The 16,901-nt window shown below is 39.9% G+C and overlaps 1 protein-coding gene across 1 annotated transcript in view; it reads left to right on the top strand.

Moving 5' to 3' along the window:
• Nucleotides 1–16,901, top strand: part of MNAT1 (MNAT1 component of CDK activating kinase) — a 123,567-nt gene that overhangs the window by 68,660 nt on the left and 38,006 nt on the right. The gene's annotated exons all lie outside the window — the stretch shown is intronic.

Below are 16,901 nucleotides of genomic sequence, written 5' to 3'. Positions count from 1 at the left end.
ATTGGTTCCTGTGTAAGAAGTCTGGTCTGTGAGGGCAGCAGGGAATGGTGTGTGCACGCTTGGGTGGTTTCAAATCTGACCCCTCCACAACTTAAGAAGGGTTCTGGTTGTAGGCAGGGATGTACGTGTAAGACTTGTTTTCCACATCATCTTCTTTTTTTGTGTTAATCTGTGTTACAATTTGCACTAGCCTTGCTAATATATTAATTCTCTACAAGGGAAAGCCCTCAGTGTGTTGACTGAGGCTATGCTCTGTGTGTTCATGTACCACCTTTCTGCACCTTAACTTGTGCTTGAGCGAACACAGTAGATAAATGAATGTTCGCTACAGGGTCTCAGAGGAGTTAGCTTTTGAGCTTTAAAACAGCACATTTGTGAAGTAAAAATACATTGACTCTAGTTTTCAACATTCAGTATTTATCCAGGATGCACTCATATTGCGCCAGAGTACTTGCAGCAAAAGATACTTGGATCAGAGAGACAATTGTCTGTACCAAGGAGACTTCAGAAGTAATTTTCCTCTAGAATGTTTGTTCAGGTGCAGAGGGTAGGAGAAAGGGATATTGTTTTAGGCAGTTGACGTTGGACATCAGAAGGTGAACTTCCCTATACGTACCTAGTCTGGACTCAGCATGTCAGGCAAGGTGTCGCTGGAAAGGAATATTGACAGCACTGGCTACTAATGAAGGAGGAATGATGCTCATGAAGAACTGCCTTGGTCTCTGAAAATTTGGCTTATCTTTATTCCTCTTTATTTTTTAAGAAGAAAAATGTGGATAATGTAGTATATCAGAGAATTAGCTATTTTAATTTATTGTTCTACTTTGCCTGAACATAGCTGCTATACAGGTAACTCATATTTTAGGGAAATACAAGGCTCAGGTGTAATTTCTGACATGTGTTACAGTTCAGCAGAATGCGTGGCAGAGCAGTAAAATCCCCTGCCTCTTGCAAAGTGGATAATAGCATGTTAATAGGTTGTATTTTATGTGCCCTCTTTTTATATAATATAAAATACGGGAAGATTATTGTGACTGTGAAGAAACCTGCTTTGACTCACTTAGACAGATGTGTGTAGTGGTATGAGCAGGAAATGGAAGGACAGAGAGCACATGTGGAACAATCTATCTAAATTAGCTGGATGGGGGCCAGGAAACTGGAACTTGCAGCATTTGCAATGGTTAGTAGAAAATGAAGTGATGGCTTTGTGTAAGAATAATGATTCTTGTATTATTCTGGGACAGTGAGGTAGATCCTGCAGGAGACAGATGTGATGTTTGAAGGAGATGCATGTATATTTGGATGACAGTAGAAAGGTAAGTAGGTTGGAGGGAGGAACAATTTAAAACTGAGGGCTGTGCACAGGAGGGAAGCAGCATATATTTTTAGGACTGAGGTCCGTTCTGTTTCATCTCTTGAAAGAGGCAGAAACAAAGAGAATACTGCTGTCTTCTCCAAAGCATAGAAGGAGAATCACAGAAACGTGATCCTCTGCAAGACTGTCAGAGGCAGTGCCCAAGTCAACAAGAGCTGCTGGTCTATGCCATGTAGGCTTGCTGACAGATCTAAAAGGCATCAATGTAGGCATCTGATCCTTGCCATCGTTATGCAACCTTTGGCACTGGGGCATAGAGCTGCCTGTGTTTCTGTAGCTGCAGGCACATGTGCAAAGCTAACATAAGAAAACCAAGCCACATACATTCGAGACCATATATAAAGATTGCTGTCTTGTAATGCTTCCCTGTGATAGGCCCTTGGAGTTCAGACAACCAGTGTTTGAATAACCAGTTAGTAAGTATTTGAAGAATTTTCTGCCTTTCCACACAGGTGGCACTTTCTGTAAGAGCGTTATGGTAGTGGCACTGGGAATGCAGCGTTTTCCCCTCTTTCATTTGGGGTGGGGTTTGAGCCAAATCATGACTGCAGGTTCAGAAAAGGGTTAAACTAGGGAGTTTTATTGTTGGACTTTCCACCAGCCACACATAAACTCTGATATGCGTAGAGTTGGAGGGCTTCCGTGTTGGCTGCTTGATAGAGGAGATCTTGGTATACATCTTTGACATGCAGATCCTGGTGCTCAAGGTCTGTGGGCACTATCTTGAATGTGCTGCACACTAAGGGATTCCCCTTCGTGGTTGTTCCTAGTGAAACATGATTAGGGTTTTCATTCATTGCAGGGGGAGAAGAAGAGGGCTTGACCTGAGAGCTGATAGGATGTAGAAGGGACTAGAGTGGGAACTTTTAAGTTTCCTTCATCTCCAACAAGTCAGTTTTCATTTATTCACCGTAATCTGCCTCTTCATGGGACGACGTCTTGAGCTTGAATTCCTATTTTAATTTATGTAGGATCTGAAGCCTAGATGGGATTAGAGCAAGAATTCATCTCAAATAGGGCAATTTTGAAATCAAGTAGGGCAATTCTGAAATCTATTCGGAATAAGAGGTTAAAAAAAAAAAAAGAAAAGATGCGTATGCTAAAGCCTAATGTATCAGCTTAGTTGCATTGGTAGTGTTGTGTACAGCATCTGCTTTATGCTAATTTTAATGTGTTTTGTGTCAGGTTAGTTAAGTTAATTTGAAATATACAATTAAACAGATGTTCCACTTTTAAAATAACAGAAATATTCTTGAAGAGTGCTGTACCTGTTTAACTGTTGGTTGCTTTTAAACGCTCTGTAACTCACTTAGGCTGTAGCTGAGTTGCCAGATATAACTTTGGCACTAAATCTGTTGAAAAAACTTGGATTTCTTTTTAAAGGACCCTGCATAAAGTATTGTGGTATCTGGGTTATTTTGTCGTGAAGAACAAAGGAGAAAACGCTGCTGCGTATTCTGTTTGGGGAAACCTCTGTCTGCAGGTCTGGAGCTGTGGAAGTGCAGTGTGGACCTGGGAAAGATGAGAGTAGAAGAGTGCATTTTCTTACATCTTTTGTATGGGGAAGCTTTTGCTATTTTGCATTCTGTTGTCTTTGTTTTTGCTGACAGAAAAGGAGGAGCAGGAAAGCTAAGGAATGCCTAGCTGAGACTTTTAGGAAGGAGAGAGAGAACTCATACCTGACACTGCCTGTGGGTGACAGGGGTAGGCACACACAGCAGTTCTTTATTTGTGCAATCAGAGGTATGTGTGTGTGCATTGTCAATTGTCCGTGACAGCTGGTGTTGGGGGGAGAGAGCTTTTTAGGGGAATTCAGAGATTTAGATCAGGGAACATTTGCTTCAATCAAAATGCTTCATTTCCGGTTAATACCAAGTGAGTGTCAGATAAAGCTAGTTCGAACATGATTTTGGGACTGGATTATCAATGCAGCTTTAGAGGGTTATTTGTTTTGGGTTTCCCAGTTTCTCCAGCAGGACATATTTTGCTGAAGGATCAATTAGAAAACCCGAAGGAATGTGGTTAGTGTGAATGACAGGGTTACTACTCTGACCACTTTGGCAGAGTCATGGAGTTTTTTTAAAACTGCCCCTTTCAGAATTCTTTTATGCTTTTATATTTTTTTTTATTCAATTAATTTTGATTTTTTTTTTATTAACTTGCATAAGGGCATGCAAAGTATTAAGCTAAGACCATGGAAAATGACTTTGTAAATACTTTCTTATTGTTCTGAAATCTAATTAAAAACCTACAAACTTCGTCATTCATCATTTTACCATAGGAGCGTATTTCTTATGAAGACAGTCTAATATCCTGCAGCAACTTCGTGGCATTACAAGAATAATTAATGGACCCTTTTAGGGCAGTGTATGTTGCTACAATATGGAATAATACTTCAGTGTTGTAAGTGAATGGTGTGCTAGGAAACACTAATCCCTCGTGTATAGTAACAGGAAGTATAAATATTACTTATTAATAATAATGTAAAACACCTTCACATACATGCTTTTTTTCTGGGCATTTCTACCTTTTTGTAAACAGTGAATTTTAATTACAGAAAATTGGTGAGAAGCAAGAACAGTTTGTGTAATTAAGAAGATCTGTTTATTTAAAAGCCTTCAGAAGTTCTGAGAGATGGAACTTAGCTGCATGAGAGGGATGAATGTTGTGCAATAATGCCCCTTCATTCCCCTTTCATAATAAATCTCTGCAGAGTATTCATCTAAAGGGCTGAATGCCAAAAAGAACAGGTTCGACTTGTCTGTGAGGATTTACACCACAGTAAAATGCACAACTGCTTTTGTAGAGGTCATTGTGAAGGTCACGGAGCCAGTATGCACCCCTGAATGGGAGCAGCCTGTAACAATGGTGTGAGAGGTTGGACTGGGTGAAATCAGTATTTAAAACCTCATATGAAATGTAGCAAGAAGCTGGAATCATTAAAACACATGACTTCAAAACACGTATGTTGTTTTGCAAGAAATGTATGGTCTCTTTTGCAGAAGTTTGCATCGCATACCCTCTGCTGAATGTCCCTCCTGGGTCAAAATGCAAGAGTGTGCTCGGTTCTTGACCATTAACATTGACATAACTTAGCATGTCTAATATAAATACCCTCAAACTGTTAATGGTCGCCTCTACCTGGTTTTAAAAAACCCCTCACTGATACTGAAGTGGATTTAATTACCTGTAATTTGGCACACCTATTTTTACAAATAAGGTCTGAGTTTGACCACAGGGTCACTATGTCTTTAAATAAAAGATGATCATTTCAAATGGCAACCAGCCATCAGTGGGGTTTAGTGCAGAGATTAATTAGTAAACTTTGGAATGCGCTACAACAAATGCAGCTGATTGGCAATAGCATGTGGAGCAGCAACTGGTGGAAAGCTAGTGCTGCTGAGCAGCAGAGGTATTTCCCAAAAGTCTTAAGAGTTGCTGTGATGTACTATGCTTTAAATGGTACTGTGCTGATTGCATCAAACCTCCATTTTTCTATTTGTGCAGTTTAGTAAGCGCACAGATTAAAGAAATCAGATGTGTATTTGGAAACAAAGCAAGCTATCTTTTATCGTTTTGATGTGATTAGGTGCACCCCATCAATGAAGAGTGATGGTGCCCTTAAACAAGAGTTTACAGAGGGTTGTGGTTTGTCTGCAGTGTGGTTTGCAATTTTTTTAACTAGGAGGACAAGTATCAATGGTGCTGTGGAATGCTGGGGTAGGAACTATTTGAAAAAGATGTTGAAGTAAATATGATTTGATTCAATAGCTGTTGCAGTAAGCCATTTCTTATAATTGTAGCCTACTTTTAAAAATTATGTAGATTACCGAGTATGTGTGTTTGCATGATTTATAATTGCTTGCTGACTTTTAAAGTTTTAAGTACATTAATTAGAGAAATTTGGAAGCATCCTATGTAAATTAGCTTTCTAAGGTTGCTTGATCTATTTGGTATGAGTAATGGATCCCATTACATGTTGTCCCTAGTGGGACTATTTTCTCAGTTTGTGTAGGCCATGGGACTGGGGCCCAGATAGTAAAATTAAGATGATTTATGTAATAAGTAACTACTCTTGAGGGCTGACTTGGAAGCCCTATATACTTTTAAAAATCTCTTTTAATATTATTGTAGTAGTCTCTTGATGCCAACCTTTAATTAAAGCTACAGTCAAGTACCCATTTAAATCAGTAAAAAAAAACCCCTCACACCAATGTTAGTGGGTCTTTGCTTAAAAAATAGCCCATACAACTTGACTAGTGTGGTAAAGTTCATTTTACTATATGTATCCTGAGTATTTAGTGAAAGGCTGCCCTTGCAGACCAATTAATGGTATTGCTGAAATAGTAATATGAAATTTTTGATGTAAAACGGGCTGAGGTGCTTGATCTCATAAGATATGGATCATCATCCTGGCTTTGACCCAGAAAATCCTTAAGCATGTGTTTTAGAATTAAGCAAGCTTGTAGTTCTCTTGTCTTAACTCTCAGTTCTGTTACTTTGTTGCATTTCGGTCTCTAGGACACATTGATGCATTGTGGTGGATCTGTGGATCAGGCAATAGAACATGCTGGTGTCTTACCTGGTTGTCAGGTGTTTGACTTCTGAGCTGTTGGAATGGTCTACAGAAGGATGAGGAACCATAGTTGTTGGGGTGCTGGTTGTTTCTCTGGAGGCCTGTTTCTGCAAGCCTCTGCTTCCTAGACGGTTGTGTTTATTGCCATAGGTAATTGCAGTGAAGCGGATGGGCTCAGTTTACACTGTCAGGTTTAGGCTTGCTCTGGCTTTGTTGGACTGGACTTGCAGGCCACGCTCCAGACAAAATAATTGGTGACTGCTCCTTTGACTTTGCGAGGCTCTTTGTGTGCTTAAACTGGGTAGTTTTCTAAGGTGAATCATTGTTGCTGAATCTGGGTCTAAGCCCCAAATAAATATGATAAAATTTTCTGATAGCAAATAGATGTTAGCTCGAGGTGCCTTTAAATGAATCCTGTGTGGAACCATGCACAGGATTGGGGCATTACAGGGTCTTGCAAAACGTTCCAACTGTCAGCACTTGGGAAAGAAAACACAAAACCCTATTATTAATCATATGTACTCTGGAGTTTCTGATTTGCTCCCCTTGATTAGAGTGATACAGTATCAGTTACTCCTATATCTGTAGTGACATTGCTTGTGACACTGAGTTTGTGTTTCGTGTGATGAAGTGGAACAGCGATGCAGATGCACAGTAGCCCAGTGTTGCTGGATGGATGGCTTCAAGGTAGATGGAGACTTGGGCTAACTGGCTTAGGAGGCAACTCTCTGTGGTCAGTCAAAATTCAGCACTTGCTGGTGAGTCTAGAAGTGTGTGTGCACTCTGAGTCAGCCTCTTATATTCCTGTATGATTGTACTACAGATTAGACTCAAAAGGCTTGGCAAATCCTATTTGTGTGGGAAGCTTAAGTGCAAAAACTTGCCTAATTTGCTTTATTTACACCAATATAATCCTGCTTAAGGCCTTTTGGAAGGCACATCTGAGTGAACAGTGTTCTAAGTTAACACAGTGTCTTTCGTGTTCACACTAAAAGCTAGTTTCATTTGAAAAGAGTGTGCTTATGGTTACCTTCTACAAACTTCTGATATATTAAATGTGGAAGAACTCAGTTCTCCTGCATGCACACATCATCTTTTGTGAAATCTGTACTTGAAAGATTTAATATCTTCAGGTTTGCTTTATGATCAGCAGTTCTTTGAACTTGTAAGCAAGAAAGTGTGGATAACTTCAAATATCTATTTGAAGTCTGATTCTAAGGAATGCTTATGTTGGTTTTGACCTTATCATGTGAAGTTTGATTGCTGTCTCAAAATTGCAGTATTCTAGCAGAAATGTAAATACAGTCTGAATTTTTTTTAGGTAACTTTAAAATACATTCTGTCTTAAAGACAGGGACTTTATTCCAGAGATCCTGGATATTCAAACCATAGAAACATATTTCTGTTCGTAAGGGCCCAGATTCAGCAGCTGATGTCTAAATTGGCCAAGCTCATTTGCACGGGCTTTCGTTCAGGAGATACTGATCTGTGCTGGTTTAGACTCAAATATAACATTTTTTGGTAATTGTGAAGCTTCATTGAATAGAGAAGGGCTAAGGGTGGAAGCTGAGTGAAATGATTTAGAGTTTTATGGAAGCACATAAAGCTGCAAGTTGTCTTGTTGTGTTTGGTTTTGGAAAGCACTTATTAACTGCTTTGACATCTCGCTTTTCTTCTTGCACATCTGCTTTAGATTGTTTGCCATAAAAGTGTAAGAATTAATCTTGCCCTCGTTTTTGTTATTGCTACCAGAAACCAAACTATTTTTATTACTACTTATATAGGGATTTGGACCTTGAACTGTTTTCAGAGTTGAGGAGCAAATGAGTTTGTATTAAATTTTTTCCCCTCCCTCACATTCACTCCAAGCTAACGGGTGAAGTTAATTAAATTAGAGTTTTTAAGTGCACAAAGATGTTAGGCATGGCTTGTTAAACTCTGTAGTAAGTGCTATTTTGCTTTATTTGGTCCAATATTGAAAATTTTATGGGAATTCAAATGATCAGCTCATGTTAGTTTGTTTCTCAGTTCAGCAGCTGCCCTGAGCCAGGGCAAGATATTTGCATCATCTGTGGAAAGCTTAGTACGTATTTTACTATATGGAAAAAAGATATGAAAGTCAAAGAAATGAAAAGCTTGCTGCATGTTTATTCCTTTGATTAACAAATGTTCTTAATACTTGTTCTTGGGGCTTCCTTTTTTTCCTATTTATTTCCCAAGAAGCAGTAAGTAGCGGAGGCATGCGATGTCAGTATAAGCACACTGCACTTGAGTGATTTCTTTCCCTGTGTTGTGTATTATTAAATTTCAAGGCATTCTGCTGATGTGGGTTCATCCAGTCCTTATGTCAGAGCATGTAGGAATCTTCCTTTCTACAATGGAAGTCTTGTTTTTAAGGCAAAACTGTCTTGTTATAAGCCTATAGCAGGAAATACTTAGGCAGCCTCTGAGTTGCTCGAAATCTGATGTTTGTGATGCAGTTGCTTTCACAGCAGTCTCCTCTTTCAGAATCTGTGGCGACACTTGGATTTTTTTTTTTTTTTTTTGTTTGAACACAAGTGTTTTAGCAAAGAAGTTCACAAAGGAGCCAGTGAACAAGATAAAACAGATGAGGCATCTCTTTATTTTATAAATAGATAAATAGGATTTTTCTGAGACTAAGTGAAATTACCGTGTGATCGTATCACTGTTTTGCTGCCAAGTTCTATTTGTCGAAGTGAGGTTGTAGATTTTTCATGGCAGGAACTGTTCCTTTTTCTTTGTACTAAGGATGTCTTAAATGTTTCTGGTTATTGTGCTTCAAGGAGTTAAAAAGCCGTAGCTACTGCAACCAGTGTAATGCAGTATGTTAGTTCTTGGGTACGTGGAGGGACTTTCTGCAACCCTCTCGGGATCTGCCAGGGCTTACAAATAGGTTTCTGATCCCATGAAGTTCTGTGAATCCTGTCCAAAGTACTGCTAAATTTGAGGTGCTATTTGAAGTGTACACAACCTTAAAAGTTGTCATGTGCCTGTGGTTCAGATTTAAGCTTCATTTTGATATAGCCTCTTACAACATAGGTGGAAACTTACACGGGAAGAAACTAAACCTGTCTGGAAGGACAAAAGAGTATGTTTTGCGCAGATTAAAAATGCAGTTGCTTCTGCCCCAGGGAGCTTTTTGTTTAGTTTGACAAAATTAATGTGCATTTTCAGAGCAGTGCTGTGAACCATGTGTTAGGTTTGCAGTGTGTCTCTTCCTGCCCTGAGAATAATTGACTAATGTGTACTTGTGCACTCTTCATGCAAATCAGTGGAAAAAAAGGCTATAAATAAACTACTTTCCACTTTTAACAGAAAGTAGTGATTTCTAAATATATGGCTAATAGGTTTCAGTGTTCATTTAAAATTTGTAGTAAATATAGTCCACAAGTATGGACAAGTATGTGAAGATGCATCACATACTACTAATGTCTGATGACACTTTCTTAATTTTCTTTAGACTTCAATTTTTTTAAATGCCTCCTTTTTGGTTTTTTGGCCTGTTTCTAATTATTTACTCTACTGTTCTCTCTTCCTGTTTTTCCTATTCCATGATTTTGCTTTCATCTGCCTTTATTATCCTTTTTCTCCATATTTTATTCCTGGTTTTGTCCATGTTGCTGTAAAAACCAACATGCTTGCTTTTGCCAGACGGTTATCAACTGTTAGCAGTCTCTCCTTAAAATCTAGCTATTCATGGAATCTCACTTTATTTCTTTTTGTTATCAGCCAGACATAAGCCGTGTTGAATGGGATGTTCTCCATCTTTATCAACATTTATCTGGGTCGAGGCTGTACGCTCAGTAAAGCAGGGAGTATGTCTCTGATTTTCACACACACACACACACACACACACACACACTCAAACAGTTTCTCATCTTCTATAGACTGAGGTCAGCTTTCCATTTGGTTTTGTTGGTTTAGCAGCCTTTCTTTTTTTAAACATCCATCAGACTCTGCATTCCTTAAAAATGAAGTTGTATAGCTGTGGCTGTTTGCATGTGAGGAAGCTGATTTTGAGAATCCCAGGAAGGCGCAGACAGTGGAGTACAGCAATGTAGGGATCTTTGTGAGCTTCTGCTAATGAAGCAGATAATTTTTCCAGGTTCCAATTTTTTTTCAGGGAATCCTAAATAATTTTCTTGCATAATGGAGGGATCTTACCAGCATAATACTCAGCGTTTCTGCAACAAAAGGAACACCAGCAGATTCAGCTGTACCAAGACTTAAACAATTGCTGCTGGTGGGCAAGCAACGCGCAGCTATTGGTGTGCTCTGACCTCCTCTGCTGTGTCTGTCCCTCTCTTAATGTTATGTATCATGGCAAAGTAGCATTTGTCAAACTGATTTCTGTGTCACAATAGAAAAATTAGGCCTGTAATGTGGGTATTAAAAACAATATTATTTTAGAGCCTTTAATCCTGTAATTACACTGGCTACTGCGGAGCTTGGGCTTTTGTTGATAGCTAAAACAAAATGATGGAGGCTCCAGAAGTCTGATGGTAAAGATGGAACAAAAGTTTGCTTAATTCTGCTTAACGCTGTATTGCTAACATAGCACATTGGGATTAGCACTAGGTTTGTGTTCCATAGTGCTATGTCACAAACTAAACAGAACATTGAGTTGAAGTCACCTGCTGTGAAATGCTTTCTCCGAAAAATGGGAAGAACCTGTGGGTTGTACTGTGAGAAGGGCAGTGCCAAGCCCTGTGAGAGCCACAGTAGGAGAAAGAAAGCGAGAGCTGATAGTGAGGTTTGCAAATGCAGTTGGCACTCCTGGGGTGTCTGAATACCACACAGCAGCAAGTTCATGGCATGTCTCTTCAATATAGCTGCAAGTGACCAAACAGATAGTGCATGCAGGGTGGAAGTCTTGGCAACCAGAGCAAAAGGTGCAGAAGCAGTTGACTTTCTGTATGCAGCACAATGGATCACCCAAAAGCTGTAAGTGCTTAGGAGCTGAGACTGACTTGGTAGCACAATTGAGTAATGAGTGTGAAAAACCAGGAGGAGTGACCTGTGGGTTTGTTAGTTACGTGAAGATGCTGTTCTGTTTTATTTCTTTGTTTCCAAAAATGATGCTGTTTTGTGTGCTGGGCTGTCCTTTGAACAGTGCTGGAAATTTTGAGGAAGGCTTGGCAGTTCCTGCCAGAACTATGGAGTCTCCACTAAAAACAAGCAAGTGACTCGTTGCAGCAAACATCCAGGCTATCCCTTGAATTCTCGCTGGGCTTCAGCAGCCAGTGCTGGAGAGGACAGTACTAAATAGGCGCTGTGATGCATTGATGTGAAGAAAAGGGCACCGGGCTTTTCTGTGAAGAGAGTAGTCACTAAATCCTGATACTGGCGCTGACCCAGAAGAATTGTATTTCAGCATGTTAGATGGACATGGGCTTTCTTCTGAGAGATTAGAGAAATGGGGCTTTTTGGCAGGAGCTTAAAGATAAGTCTTGTCAGGTAATTACTTCTGTCAGAAAGTGGTAAAGGAAAAGTTTGGAAGCAAGTAGAACTCATGGTGTGATTTAACCCATTTTGCTCCAGGGTTAATTTCCGCGGTACCTGTTTGTGTGTAACAAATCCCACATATGTGATCGTCTTTGTTAATAGCTTCTTGGGTGCTGTTGATCTCTTGCTTTATTTCTGCCATTCCTAAAGAAAGCATATTTTAAAAATCTGTTTTGGCATTCAGAAATCAAATTAAGTTACTGTGGAGGGGAAAGGAAAAGTCTAAATACAGTCAGATTGTTACCTGGCATCTGAAATCATCTACCCCAGAAAGAAGGCAGTAGGGTGGCCATCTTGTATCTCTTGTCCTGCTGTGTATGGTCAGATTCTGTTTTTGAGAACAACAGGAAAACTTACTTTGATTTTGTTGGTTTCTGTTAGATCATTTGTCCTCTTTCTGTTTCACTACCGGGATATCCGCATAGCACTTTGCATAACTGAGTAAAGAAATTAGATTTATTCTTGGTTTTCAAGAGCAGAAGACAAAGCAGTTGGTTTCAGATGTTTGTCTTTGGAAAAGCCTCACTGGCATAGGAATTTTAGGCTAAGGAATGGAATTAGCATTTTAGTTTGACATTCTTCATGTTTATTTAAAAAAGCTGTGGAAGACAGGCAGGGTAGAAGTTAAAATAATATTAACTGAGCCCTCCAAATCTATCAGTTTCGTTCTCCTTTTTCCTGAGTATTACTGTAGTGAAAGTAAGTAGTTAATCAGAATCAGAAGGCCATATTAGCATTGCTGACATGGATTTGCCAGTAGTGAACTAGGAGAGTGGAGACTGGAGGAAAAAACCATATGCAAAACAGCCCAGCTTTTGGCTCAGAACACATTGCCTAAGATATTTGCATTAATACTGTTCTGTAAGAAATTCAGTTAACACATGATCTTTCCAAAACCTGTGTTCAGTTGTGAGCTTAACAGTAAAATACTTTCCTAAGACTGCTTATACTGAAAAATTCAAAGAACTCATAATATTGTTTTAACATTCACTTGAAAGCATTTGGATAATTACACACTCAGATGATGGCATATCAAGAAGGGGTTGGTTAGCCTTTCTGTTGTGCCACATACAGTTAAAGTGATGCTCAGGATGTGTTTTAGCAGTGTCATGCCCTGCATCCCACAGTGCTCGGCTTCTTTTTGACTAGCCATGTGCTCCTTACACCAGGCAGTGTAAGAGTTAAACGAAAAGAGCATTGCTGCAAACTGGCTTAAAAAGACATAGCACATAAATATTACTATTTCTGTTATCTGACTTGTGCTGCGTTCTGGTAGTGTGGTGATAGCAGACCTGAGCAAGTTCCTAAGCAGAGAGAAATTAAAAAAGCAGAAAGTTTGGCTACATCATCTAGTCCAGCTGCTTCTAGTACAGAAACATGCTTTGTCTGGACAAGTTTTACTGACCTCAGTCTCTGGCTTCTGTCTCTTGCCTGGGGATGTTTTTGTGGCATAGCTGTTCCTCCTCTTTCCCCCACTAGTGCATTTTTGGTGTCAGTCTCCTTTCTCCTCCTCCTTGGCACTTGAGAGATTTCTGAGAAGACTGTCAGTTGTTACTTCTTTTTGCTGCTGAGGGAAGGAGGTGAAGGAAGGCAATGTCGTTTTGGAAACAGGGAAACGGAGAGACGGCAGGAGGGGAAGAAGTGTGAACGCTGCACCTTGCCCTGTTATTTCTGGACTCAGTGTGCTAAAATGACCTCTTTCTGCTAGCAGGCAAATACTGATATACCTGCATTTGCCAGGAGTTCTTCCCCCAAACCCGTGTGTGGAAACTGCTCAGATACACTGTAATTTTTATGCTCTAATAGCTGCAACTTCTCATGAAAGGACATAGATTTTCTTTAAAATTAGCTCCTTGTCACTGAAAGGGGAGCTCTTGGTGTATAATCCATGGCACTTTTTTTGTTCAATGCCATGTTATATCACAGTATGAAACAAAAATTATCTACTACTTTTATTTCTTATTATTTAAAATGAGAGGCATCTCAAACAGTGTATCTAGGATAGTGTAAAATAAGCCAGTCAATTTTATTTGTAATGCAAAGACATTAAAGGGTGTGTATGTTAAATAATCCTCTATTTCTCTCATCTGAAACCATGCAGTACATGAATGGAAAGTCAGTTGCTCACAAATCCATTGCTGTGCAGTCTTTTACATAAACAAAGTCATAAGGATAAGCAAATGCCTTCCTTCTAATTAGCAGTGTGTTTTGTGGTTCCATACATTCCAAAATGTAATAGACAGCTACGCTGCTTAAAATAATCCAAGAGAAAAAAGTCGTATGCCATGAAGATAGTGGTGGGAAGGACAGGAGGCAGGAAAATCTGTTGTCTGTGTTCTTGGAGGCCTTTTCTGTCTCCATTTGGATACTGTCAGCTTCTTTTACACAAACATTACAGCGTCCAAGGGGAATTAAAAATACTTACCCATGACCACAGAGTCAGATCTTAGGTTTGTCAGGAGAAAGCCATGCAAAAGCAGGATCTTGGACCCACTGCTTTCATTTTGGTTTTAGCATGCTGATAAATGCTTCCTAATGTTGGGAAGAGGTAGGGCTAGCTGTCTAGGTGAAATACAGGAAATTTTAACATCTTATCTTGTAGATGTGAAATGGTGTTTGGATCTGTAAAAGTGCTGTGTTAAGTCCTAAGTAACAGAACTGTCTCTTGCGATGTCTCCAAAGCTACACAACTTCCCTTTTATACCAGTCTTTTATGAAATGGGCTAGGGACCACTCAGGACAGAGACAAAACCAATGTGTTAATTGGTCAGATAGCTTTTAACTGAGATAATAGTGATCAAATTGAGCCTTTTAACTTCAACAAGATTTTTTTATAAATGCACTTTATCCTCATATCAGTGGAAATAGGGAAGGCAACACTTTTCACTGTTTTCATAGGTTTCCTTCCCAGCCTTTTTGCATCAGTCTGTGCTGTAGCCAGTGTTGTGACCACACTGTAATTGTGCAGGGCTGACCAAGTAGGAAGCTGGTGAGCTTAGAAGCCCATGTAGCCATGTCTCTGCACTGGCATTGCAAGGAGTCGGCAGCACAGATACATCCTTTTCATATCCAAAACAACTACAGAGCTGATGGGCTTGCAGGGGTTGACCAGGCTTCAGCCCCTTTCAGTAGGACTGTACGTTGTAACTTATGCTTCCATCTAACCCTTTCCTGAATAAAGGCAGAATAAAATCTGTTTTATAGGAAAAAACCTCTACCTCTGAAGTCCAGACAGCTGTAGGGCAGGAGCAACAGCTGATCATATTGGGATTTCTCCCTCAACTCCATTGCTAAGTGGAATGTAATCCACAATGCCGAAGCCCATCAGCTGAAGTTGTGATTTTGTGAAACAAAACCAAATAAGATGTGTCATACAGCTTCACAGTCTCGTTGAGGTGCAGATCTGCTGACTGGACACATACCAGTGCAGTCATTTTGCCATGCAAAAGTATGTACTCCTAATGTGTGCACCTTGTCCCAGGGTACAGGTGAGAAAGACACAAAAGCCAGTGCTTTGAAATTGATCTTGATGAACCAGATGATCTGCCACTGTTTAATGGTGAAGATATTTAACTATTGGAATAACTTACCTAGCAGTTGGGCCGTGGACCTTTATGATTTGAAATCTTTAAATTGGATGCCTTTCAAAAGAAGGTGCTTTGGCTGAACAGTCCTTGGGCTTTTTACATGCACACGAAAATGTCCTGGCCTGTGCTGGACATGAGGTCAGATCAGCTCAAGGGTGGATAGTTCCTCTATTCTGCTCCTCTTCAGATGATCTGCTCTCCAGGCCACCAGCCACCACACTGCACCTCACAGAGAGGTCCCAGCATGGCTCAGTGACTTTTCCTGAAGCAAGCATTGGTCCCCACCATACAGCTGGGAACCCCCAAATAGCAGAAGACAAATGAAATGTTTTCAATGTGTCCTCCCAGGAGTTCCCAGAGATGGGCATCTGTAACAGCATAAATGGAGGTGTGGAAAGAAGGTTGTGACGAGCCCAGTCCGTTTGTCAGGAGCCTTCCCATGTCTCTTGGCCAGCATTGGCAGAAGTTGCTCTTGTTAAAAAAGTATTAGGAATGCAGCAGTGGCAACTCTGCTAACAGTGAGCAGCTGTTCTGGTGATGCCCTCCAGAGATGTGGCTCCTGCAATCTGAGCTGCTCCCTTTTTCCACACGCAAGTTATTTCCCAAAATATTTATCATGGTTTTGAATTTTGCCTGAAACTGAATTTTCATTTCTATGGCTGGAACAAAATTGCTCTGGATTTGGAAAGACTGAGGCTTTTTTCACTCACCAGATGGGGGTGTTCACATGTAAGATGTTGATATGTCCCTTCCCTTCAGTTTGGTTGAAGAGAATTATACAGTTAAAAACTTAAAAGTCTTAGTTATACATTAATGTCTTACAATGGGTGTAACATGCCAACATGTATGTAGTTACAAGTTATAATATTTTCATGAATTTGAATAGATTGTAAATTGACAACTTCTTGCAATATAAAAAGACCCTGCAGTTGTATCTTAAACATCATGAAGTGGGATTAAGGATGAATTTTTAACCTTTCTTCCCATACCTTTTTCATTTTTTTTTATTATTTTTTTTTAAATGTGTGGTTGCCTGGTTTTAATGGTGCAGCAATAGTTTGTGGCACAGAAATAACAGCATGCTAACCATGAAAGGTGAAGTGACTCATGGCTGACTTGAGAATTCTCTTCACCACATCTCACCTTCAGGAGACTGTCGCCCTAACGGTGCTAGCAACAGCCCCTCTGGGCTCCCTGGCAGTGCAGAAACAGGCTAAAACTGTCTTCTCATCACACGCAGTGAGCTATTTCAATGGAAAACCTGAACTGCTGATATTTCCATAGATATCAGCATAGATCCATAACAGTGTTTCTCAAGGACTTGCATCTTCAATTTCCTTGGCTATTTTCTGCAACTGTCTAAACAAAAATATCTATGCTTCAAATTCAGAAAGGTCACTGTCCCTAGTCACAAATTTAATTATCAGCTTTCCCCTTCTACTAACTCTTTTTTTTTTTTGTCCTCTTTAGTTAATTTTAACCCAGTGTCCCACATTAGGAGCCTTTAGTTTCCACTTGAGGGAGTAGATGCTTACATGAGTGGCCTCAGGGAAGTGAAGCTCAAAGTGGTCACTAGCGGGAAGCTAGGGTTATACATGGTATTATACCGTGGAAAGCTTCCGATCTCTTGTTGCAGACAAAATGTCTACAAAACCAATACTACTACTTTCCTAAATTTCTGCATTTTGCAGATGTGAAGCTCAATTTCTACAGGGGAAGCCAGACTGTTCTGGGGGAACTCACAGTGCTGTCTTTTTGCTGCTGCTGCTAATTTTCATGAGCACCGTAGAATACAGTAGAAAATTGAAACTGTGTGAAAGATCAACAAATCAGTGTA

Source organism: Psittacula echo, assembly GCF_963264785.1.
Source record: "Psittacula echo genome assembly, chromosome: 5".
NCBI classification, from domain to species: domain Eukaryota; kingdom Metazoa; phylum Chordata; class Aves; order Psittaciformes; family Psittacidae; genus Psittacula; species Psittacula echo.
Note: the sequence above shows the minus strand (reverse complement) of the source record. Positions and strands in the feature narration are given on the sequence as shown.